This window comes from Macaca thibetana, chromosome 18 (genome assembly GCF_024542745.1).
Source record: "Macaca thibetana thibetana isolate TM-01 chromosome 18, ASM2454274v1, whole genome shotgun sequence".
NCBI classification, from domain to species: domain Eukaryota; kingdom Metazoa; phylum Chordata; class Mammalia; order Primates; family Cercopithecidae; genus Macaca; species Macaca thibetana.
In genome coordinates this window covers 65,925,917-65,935,751 of record NC_065595.1, presented here as the reverse complement: position 1 = coordinate 65,935,751, position 9,835 = coordinate 65,925,917, and the positions used below count along the sequence as shown (strand labels likewise).

The following is a 9,835-nucleotide window of genomic DNA, read 5'->3' as shown; positions in this document are numbered from 1 at the left end:
TTAAAAAACAAATCTGGAAAAGAAATTGAATGTAAACTCTATGCAGAACATGCAAAAGGTGCATTCTTTGGCCTATAGTCAGGCAAGAAAATTGGTGGTGGGCAGTGAACATTTTTGCAAAGACAAGTGCACAGATGTACAGATCCAGAGAGCCATCTTGAGTTCGCCAGGTCCTTGCTCTTTGGCCTTAAGCAACCTCCTTAATCTCCTGGCACCTCTGCTCTCTCTACTGTAAAAGGAGACCTCCCTCATAGGGTTATGAGAAGATTTAATGAGGAAACATAGCAAAGCGCCTGGTTCAGTGCTGCTACACAGTAGGCTCTGAGTCTTCTGGGGAAAACGTAGGGGGAAAAGAACTAGCACAGCAAGCCCTTGACTAGAGGGTCAGGCGAAGATGAGCAGTTGGAGCTTATGCTTGGGTTCCTCAAAAAATCTCAAACCGAAGTGGGTGGATCATGAGGTCAGGAGATTGAGACCATCCTGGCTAACACGGTGAAACCCTGTCTCTACTAAAAATACAAAAAATTAGCCAGGTGTGGTGGCATGTGCCTGTAGGCCCCGCTACTTGGGAGGCTGTGGCAGGAGAATTGCTTGAACCCAGGAGGCGGAGGTTGCAGTGAGCCGAGATCGCGCCACTGCACTCCAGCCTGGGCTACATAGCTAGGCTCCATCTCAAAAAAGCTCAAACCCTAGGAAGTCATCAAAGACTGATTAAAATGATTAAAATGTCAGTGCCTCAGGCTGTGTGTATGGCTTAATGTATGTAAAAGAAAACACTTAATTATTTAGAAAATCACTCTGCTCTCCACCACTGTTTTAGCTGAGGTTAAGTTCCATTCTGTTTCCACAGCAGAGCCTCTCCATTTGCAGGATCCATACAGACATCCAGCTGCCCCGTACCTTGACGTTTACTTAGCAGCAGCTGCAAAGAAAACAAGAATATTGCTAATAGTTGTATTCTGTTCCTCTCCAATAATAGAAATGGACTTTCGCCACCTCTTACTCATTATGTTTTTCATTAGGCAATTTCTGAGTTTTGAAAGTAAGCATGTTTTACCTAGCACAAGAACATCTTAAGTTCAGTCTACCTAATGTCTACTGTGGTTAATACTCTTATTGCATCTTCAACTCAATTTATGGATAAGATACAGACCTTTGATGTCTACTGATGAGAAGATGGTTTCAATTTCTTTTTACTTTCTATTCACCATTCCTCCACCACTTAGTCACTCATTATATCATTAATAAGCTGCTTGATGATTCCTACTGTACTAAAATGCTAGAGAACAAACTCTAAGTGGAAAATATCATAATAGAAGATTTTAGCATTACATCAGTTGTAGTTAATTGAATCCATATAATGTTAAGCATATTTCAGAACAGAATTATTTTAACGTAGTTATAAATGGGGGCTGAATAGAGCTCAGATGAAGTAGGTGCAGGCTGCAGAGGCAAGTACTCCAAGGTTCTGATCTCATTTTAAACACTTCAACTTCCCACAAGCTGTGTGACCTACTGCAGATTACTTAACACGTGTATGCCTCAGCGTCTTCATCTATATATTGAGAATAGTCATACCTATCTAGAGATTAAATGAGATAACATACAAACTCTAAAAATTAGAGTTGATAAAAATAGAAAATGACGATAACCACCGAGAATGATTTTTTTTTCAGTAAAAAATGATCAGCTGTATATTTTTGATAAAATGTTTAGAGTACTCTTCCAAATCAAGGGATTTGGGCAGTGATGAGACTAGCCAAGTGAATGAAAATCAAAACTAAGAAAACATATACAGCAAAAGTTTATTGTACAAAATCGGTGCAACAAATCAGTGTCCAGAGATCCACAGAAGGTAGAGATGAAGAATGAGACAAAAGGGATCTCAGGATTAGTCTGACAAACAGGAACAGGCAGCATGGAGAGGCCAAAAGGAACAAGCCAGGAAGCTACAAATGACACTAACACCAAAACTAAGTACCTTAATTCCAAGGAAACTTTCCTCTTCACCTACATGAGAACCAAGGGATATTATTATTATCATCATCATCATCAACAGATAATATTCGCTAAACACTCACTAAGTGCCAGGTACTAGTAGAACCCTTTGCATATATTAAGTATTTCTCTAACAACCTTATAAGGTCCACTAGACTTACCAGTCTTATCTGCAGATGAGGAGGCCTAGGTTTAGAGCATTTAAGCAACTTACCCAGCATCAAACCTCTATGGCAGAGCCCATGTTCCTGCCAGATTGGTCTGACATTAAACTCCATCCTCTTAACCAAAACAAACAAATAATGACAATGACAACACACAGAGAAACAGGATTTCTGGAGCTTCCTATAAGTGCATGGCAGACTGTAGCAATACTGGCCATTTCAGTACTAGGCCTGGTATGCTGGAGTCAACCGGATCCAGTTCCCAATTCCATGTTCAGTGACTTTGCATTGATAGCATAATAGAAGTATTTACACTTCGGAAATTTGTAAATACCACAAATTGGGCTTTTTTGTTTTATCCTGGAGAGCTGGTTATTAAACACTCCCCAATACACACTGCCCGCAGACCTTTGGTGGTGATACTCACCAACATTTTGAGGGTCTGGCCAATGAATTCACTACCGTCCTGTTCATTGTTTCACTTCTATTTTGAGGAAAGTAAACATCTCAATCAATTAAATTCCACACGTTCATTTATCCATTCTTTCTTTCCAACAGCTTGTTATTGATTAAAGAGAAACTTATTTGAGCCAAAACTCAAGTGATATTTAGTCTAGGAGCTAGGATGAATAACTCTATGTTTTCAGGAAATATACTATTGATTTTCTGTACCATATGATACCACACTTCCTGTGAGTTATTATGAATGGGTAAGTCTATTAAAAGAAATGTTTTTAAAATTAAATTTCAGTTTTTACTTATAGATACAGAGGGTACATGTGTAGGATTGCTACTTGAGTATATTGGACCCAGGTTCTGAGCCTAGTACCCAATAGGCAGTTTTTCAATCCATGCCCTCCTCCCTCCCCCTACTTTTGAGAGTCACAGTGTCTACTATTCCCATGTTTACGTCCACATGTGCTCAATGTTTAGCTCCCTCTTATAAGTAAGAGCATATGGTATTTGGTTTTCCATTTCTGCATTAATTCACTTAGGATTGTGGCCTCCAGACCCATCCAGGTTGCTGCAAAGGACATGATTTTAGTCTTTTTTATGGCTGCATAGTATTCCATGATGTATATGTACCACATTTTCTTTATCCAATCCACCATCAATGGGAACCTGGGTTGATTTCATGTCTTTGCCATTGCAAGTATCACAGCGATTAACATACAAGTACATGCGTCTTTTTGGTGTAATGATCTATATATACTCTGAGTATAGACCCAGTAATGGGATTGCAGGTCAAATGGTAGCTCTGTTTTAAGTTCTTTGGGAAATCTCCACACTACTTTCCACAGTGGTTGAACCAACTTACATTCCCACCAATAGTGTATAAGCCTTCCCTTTTCTCTGCAGCCTTGCCAGCATCTGTTGTTTTTTGTCTTTTTAATAATAGCCATTCTGACTGGTGTGAGATAAAATCTCACTGTGGTTTTTACTTGCACTTCTCTGATTACTAGTGATGATGAGCATTTTTCATACATTTGCTCTTTGCTAGTATGTCTTCTTTTGAGAAGTGTCTTTTCTTGTCTTTTGAGCACTTTTTAATGGAGTTATTTGTCTTTTGCTTGTTGATTTATTTAAATTTCTTATAGATTCTGGATATTAACCTTTGTCAGATGCATAGTTTGTGAATATTTTATCCCTTTTATAGGTTGTCTGTTTACTCTGTTGATGGTTTATTTTGCTGTGCAGAAACTCTTTAGTTTAATTAGGTCCCACGTGTCAAGTTTTGTTTTTGTAACAATCGGGTTTGGGCACTTGGCCATAAATTCATAACCAAGGCCAATGTTAACAAGGGTATTTCCTAGGTTTTCCTCTAGAATTCTTTTTTTTTTTTTTTTTTTTTTTTTGAGACGGAGTCTCGCTCTGTCGCCCAGGTTATAATTTGAGGTCTTACATTTAATTTGAATCTTTGATCTTTTTTTTTTTTTTTTTTTTTTTTTTTTTTGAGACCAAGTCTCTCTCTGTCGCCCAGGCTGGAGTGCAGTGGTGTGATCTCGGCTCACTGCAACCTCCACCTCTCCTGGGTTCAAGCGATTCTTCTGCCTCAGACTCCCAAGTAGCTGGGACTACAGGTGCGTGCCGCCATGCCTGGCTGATCTTTGTATTTTTAGTAGAGATGGGTTTTTGCCAGGTTTGGCCAGGATGGTCTCGATCTCTTGACCTCAGCCTCCCAAAGTGCTGGGATTACAAGTGTGAGCCACCATGCCCAGCCTGATTGATCTTAAGTTAATTTTTGTATATGGTGAAAAGTAAGGGTTTAGTTTCATTCTTCTGCATATTGCTAGCTGGTTATCCCAGCACCATTTATTGAATAGGGTGTCCTTTCCCCATTGCTTCTTTTTGCTGGTCTTGTCAAAGGTCAGATGGTTGTAGGTGTGTGGCTTTATTTCTGAGTTGTTTACTTTGTTCCATTGGTCCATGAGTCTGTTTCTATGCCAATATCATGATATTTTGGCTACTAAAGCCTTGAGTGAACTCAGGTAGTGTGATGCCTCCAGCTTTGTTCTTTTTGCTTAGGATTGTTTTGGCTATTCAGGCTCTTCTTTTGGTTCCATATGAATTTTAGAATAGATTTTTCTTATTCTGTGAAGAATGACGTTAGTAGTTTGATAAGAATAGCATTGAATCTGTACATTGCTGTGAGTAGTATGGCCATTTTAAAGATATGGATTCTTCTAATCCATGAGCATGGGATATTTTTCCATATTTTTGTTTCATCTCTGATTTCTTTCTGCTGTGTCTTGTAGTTCTCCTTGTATAGATCTTTCATCTCCTTCGTTAGTTATATTCCTAGATATTTCATTTTCTGTGTGGCTATTATAAATGGGATCGTGTTCTTGATTTGACTCAGCCTGAACATTTTGGTGTACAGAAATGTTACTGATATTTGTACATTGACTTCGTATCCTGAAACCTGAAACCTTGCTAATATCATGTATTGGTTCTAGTAGTCTTTTGATAGAGTCTTTAGGGTTTTCTAAGTATAGAACCATATCAGATAGTTTGACTTCTTTTGCCATTTGGATGCCTTTTGTTTCTTTCTCTTACCTGATTGCTCTGGCTAGGACCTCCAGTGCAATGTTGAATAGAAGTGGGGAGAGTGGGCTCCTTGCCTTACTCCAGTTCTCAAGGGGAATGGTTACAGCTTTTGCCTGTTCAGTATGATGTTGGCTGTGTGTTTGGCATAGATGACTGCTATTATTTTGAGGTACATTCCTTCTGTAGCCAGTCTGTTGAGGGTTTCTACGGTGAAGGGATATTGGATTTTATTGATAGCTTTTTGTGCATCTATTGAGATGATCGCATGGTTTTTGCTTTTAATTCTGTTATGTGGTGAATCATATTTATTGATTTGTGTATGTTGAACCAACCTCTCATTCCAGTAATAAAGCTACTAGATTATGGTAAATTAACTTTTTGATGTGCTACTGGATTCAATTTGCTAGCATTTTGGCATTTTGTTGAGGATTTTTGCATCTATGTTCATCAGGGATATTGGCCTGAAGTTTTCTTTGTTTGTCATGTCAGCCATATTTTGGTAGTAGTAGGCTGATGCTGGCTCCATAAAATGAGTTAGAGAGGAGTCCTTCCTCCTTGATTTTTTGGAATAGTTTCAGGAGGATTGTTACTACTTCTTCTTTATATATTTGGTAGAATTAGGCTGTGAATCCATCTGGTTCATGGTTTTTTTTTTGGTTGGTAGGTTTTTTTAAAATTACTGACTCAATTTCAGAGCTTAATATTGATCTATACGGTATTTCAATCTCTTCCTGATTCAATCTTGGGAGATTGTGTGTTTCTAGGAATGTATCCATGTCCTGCAAATGTTCTAGTCTGTGTGCATAGAGTTCACAGTATTCTCTAAGGATCTTTTGTATATCTGTAGAATCAGTTGTAATGTCATCTTTGTCATTTCTGATTGTACTTATTTGGATCTTATCTTTTTTCTTTGTTAATCTAGCTAACAGTCTATCAACCTTTTTCTGTATAATCAACTTTGGTTTCATTGATCTTTTGCAGAAATTTTTGCATTTCAATTTTATTAAGTTCTTTAATTTTAGTTATTTTCTTCTCTAGCTTAGAAGTTGGTTTACTCTTTTTCTTTCAGTTCCTTCAGGTGCACAATTAGATTGTTAATTTGAGATCTTTCTAACTCTTTGATAAAGGTGTTTAAGACTATAAACTTTCCTCTTAACTCTGCTTTGGCTGCATCCTGGAGATTTTGGTAAGTTGTGTATCTATTTTCATTAATTTCAAATAACTTTGTTTTTGCCTTAATTTCAATGTTCATCCAGGAATTATTCAGGAGCATGTTGTTTAATTTCCATGTATTTTTATAGTTTCAAGAAATAGTCTTGATATCAACTTCTATTTTTATCACACTGTGGTCTGAGAGTGTGCTTGGTATGATTTCAACTGTTTTGAATGTATTGAGCTTGCTTTATGACTTAGCATGCAGCCAATCTTAGAATACATTCTGTGTGCAGATGAGAAGAATGTATGTGGTTGTTGGGTGGAATGTTCTGTGGAAGTCTATTAGGTCTAATTGGTCAAGTGTCAAGTTCAAGTCCCATTTTTTTTGTTGTTAGTTTTCTGCCTTGATGATCTGTCTAACGCTGCCAGTAGGGTGTTGAGGTCTCCCACTATTGTTGTGTGGTTGTCTAAGTCTTTTTTGTAGGCTAAGAAGAACTTGTTTTATGAATCTGGGTGTTCCAATATTGGGGACATATAAATTTAGGATAGTTAAGGCTTCTTATTGAATTGTGCCCTTTATCATTATGGAATGCCTTTCCTTGTCCTTAAGTTTTGTCGTTTTAAAGTCTGTTTTATCTAATACAGGAATAGCAATGCCTGCTCTTTTTTTGTTTTGTTTTCTGCTTGCATGGTAAGTCTTTCTTCATCCTTTTACTTTGAGCCTGTGGGTGCCATTACATGTGAGATGGGTCTCTTAAAGACAACAGATGGTTGGGTCTTGTTTTTTTACCCAATCTGTCACACTTTGTCTTTTAAGTGAGGAATTTTGCCTATTTAGATTCAAGGTTAGTATTTATATCTGTGATTTTGGTCCTGTCATTGTGTTGTTAGCTTGTTGTTATGTAGACTTGATTACATAGTTGCTTTGTAATGCCTGTGGGCTGTGTGCTTAGGTGTGTTTTTGTGGTAGTAGGTATTTCTTTTTTGGATTCCATGTTTAGTGCTTCCTTAAGGACCTCTTGTAAGGCTGGTCTAGTTAAGATATACTCCCTCAGCATTTGCTTGTCTGAGAATAATTTTATTTTTCTTTCACTTATGAAGCTTAGTTTGACAGAATATGGACTTCTTAAGGTTGAAATTTCTTTTCTTTAAGGATGTTGAAAATAGGCCCCCAATCTCTTCTGGCTTGTAAGGTTTCTGCTGAGAGGTTTGCTGCTAGCTTGATGAAATTCCCTCTGTATGTGACCTGACCCTCTCTACAGCTTCCTTGAAGATTTTTTCTTTTGCATTAACCTTGGTGAATCTGATGACTACGTGCCTTGGGGATGGTCATCTTTTATAGTATCTAGCTGGGGTTCTCTGTATTTCTTGGGTTTGCATATCAACCTCTGTAGTGAGATTAAGGAAATTTTCATGGACTATATCCTAAGATATATTTTCCAAGTTGCCCATTCTCTTTCCTCTCTCAGTTATGCCAGTGAATCATAGGTTTGATCTTTTTACACAATCCCATATTTCTCTTAATTCTTTTTTCTTTTTGTCTGACTGAATTGATTCAAATAACTTGTCTTTGAGCTCTGAGATTCTTTTCTCAGCTTGTATATTCTGCTATTAATACTTCTGATTGTGATAGAAAATTCTTATAGTGAGTTTTTCAGCTTTAGAAGTTCAGATTGGTTCTTTCTCACAATGGCTCTTTCATCTTTCAGCTTTTGGATTGTTTTAATGGGTTCTTTGGATTCCTTGAATTGGGTTTCAACTGTCTCCTGAATCTCAGTAAGTTTCCTTGCCATCCAGATTTTGACCTCTACATCTGTCATTTCAGTCATTTCAGACTGGTTAAGAACCATTGCTCGGGAGCCAGTGGACTCACTTGAAGGTAAGGGGACACTCTGGCTTTTTGGGGTGTCAGAGTTCTTGTGCTGATTCTTTCTTATTTGGGGTGGAGGGTATTGGTGTTCCTTTAATTGTGGTGTAAGTTGAGTATAGTCTGTTGGCTTCATTTCTGGATGCTTTCAGAGGATCATGGCTCTGTACAGGATCTTCATGTATGTGTAAATTCTTGCACTTGGTTTCATAGCTGTATATATTAGCAAGATACATTTTTCGTGTTGTAGTTTGGCCTGTGATCTAGTCGATGGAGCTGAAGAATAGTGGCCAGTAGCTAGGTTAATACCCAGTCATGCAGCTCTTTTGTCCTTTTTACCTTCACAGATGTGCTCACCAGGTCCACTCCTGAGCCTTTGGGGAGCCCCTCTGATCCCTGACACTATGCCTCTGTTTCTTTTGTTAGGTGTTCTGGGCCACAGGCTCCCCTTAGGCAGAGGCTGCAGCAGGGAGATACGCCACACTCTTTCTGGACCACCATGTGGAGACAGGCATGCCCTGCTCCTGCCCCAGCCCAGGAACCAATGGATCTCGCCCCTCTCAGTGCTCTGAAGGTGGGGAGCTCCTCTCTTGCTCAAGTGCCAGCCACAGATCTCTTCTTTGTACTCCCACATTGCGAGTTGCAGCCCTGGAGGCACCAGGATGTCCTATAGCTTGGGTTTGGGTTCTGGCTGCACTAGGGAATCTGATGTGCTCTTGGGCCACCAGGAAAGTACTCAAGTGCAGCAACACAGTCAGGCTGAGCTGCAGGAGCTGTACTGTGCATCTGCTTCTGCAGGGTGGCTAGGTATGAACCCTGGGAGGGGCCGGCAGGCAGGAGGCCTTCAGAGCAGATGTACTCCAGTCCCACAGGGAAGCTGGCCCCACTGTCTCCTGGCTCTGAGGTCAGCTGGGGTCCATGACTCCCTGAGGGGAGTGGGGAACCCTAGGGGATGAGCATCTATGGCCACTCTCCCCTGGAGTTTCCCAGTGTGCAAAAGCTTCCAGGTTCCATGCCACCCAAAGGCCTGTCTCTGCCTGCTTCCTGGGAGAAATCCCTGCCAGCTTACACATCCGTGGGGGGTGCAGGGTCACCTGTAGCTCGGATCCCAAAGATCTGTGATGAGAGTAAGTCATCCTTCAGTTCCCTCACTCCCCCCCTTACCCAGGATCCATTCAGAGTCGGGAACTGGCCCTGGCATCCAGATACCTCGTACAGAGTTCCCAGCTTCCTTCCTTTTTAGCCTCACCTTCAGCGTTGCCTTCCCATCCACTCTCAACATCTTTCTCCAAAGATCTGCCCAAATTATGGTGGTTTACTCAATAATTTGGTCTCTCTCGGTGGGAACATCACTTCCTGGCTGCATCTAGTTGGCCATCTTGTCCCCTGTCTTCAGAAATGATATTTTTTAAAGCATCCATTGTTACAAAAACAATGCTGTTTTGACTGAGTTCTGACTCCTCAGTTAGTATATTGGGGGATTTCTTCACATATGCTGAATGCCGTTCTAAACCAGGGACTCTGTCATTGGCTGGTAATAGAAAGTTCTTATTCATAAGAATCTGATATTGCATTAATAGGGAGACAGAAACACGAGCAACAT

General features: G+C 39.8%; 1 long non-coding RNA gene across 1 annotated transcript in view; it reads right to left on the bottom strand.

Moving 5' to 3' along the window:
* Nucleotides 1–803: 803 nt before the first annotated feature.
* LOC126941189 (uncharacterized) overlaps nt 804–9,835 on the bottom strand; it is a 74,347-nt gene continuing 65,315 nt past the window's right edge. The window contains exons 4-6 of the long non-coding RNA XR_007721129.1: nt 2,590–2,646; nt 1,982–2,010; nt 804–922 (exon numbers count right to left, since the gene is read on the bottom strand). This is a non-coding gene — a long non-coding RNA (uncharacterized LOC126941189). The remainder of the gene's footprint in view (nt 923–1,981; nt 2,011–2,589; nt 2,647–9,835) is intronic.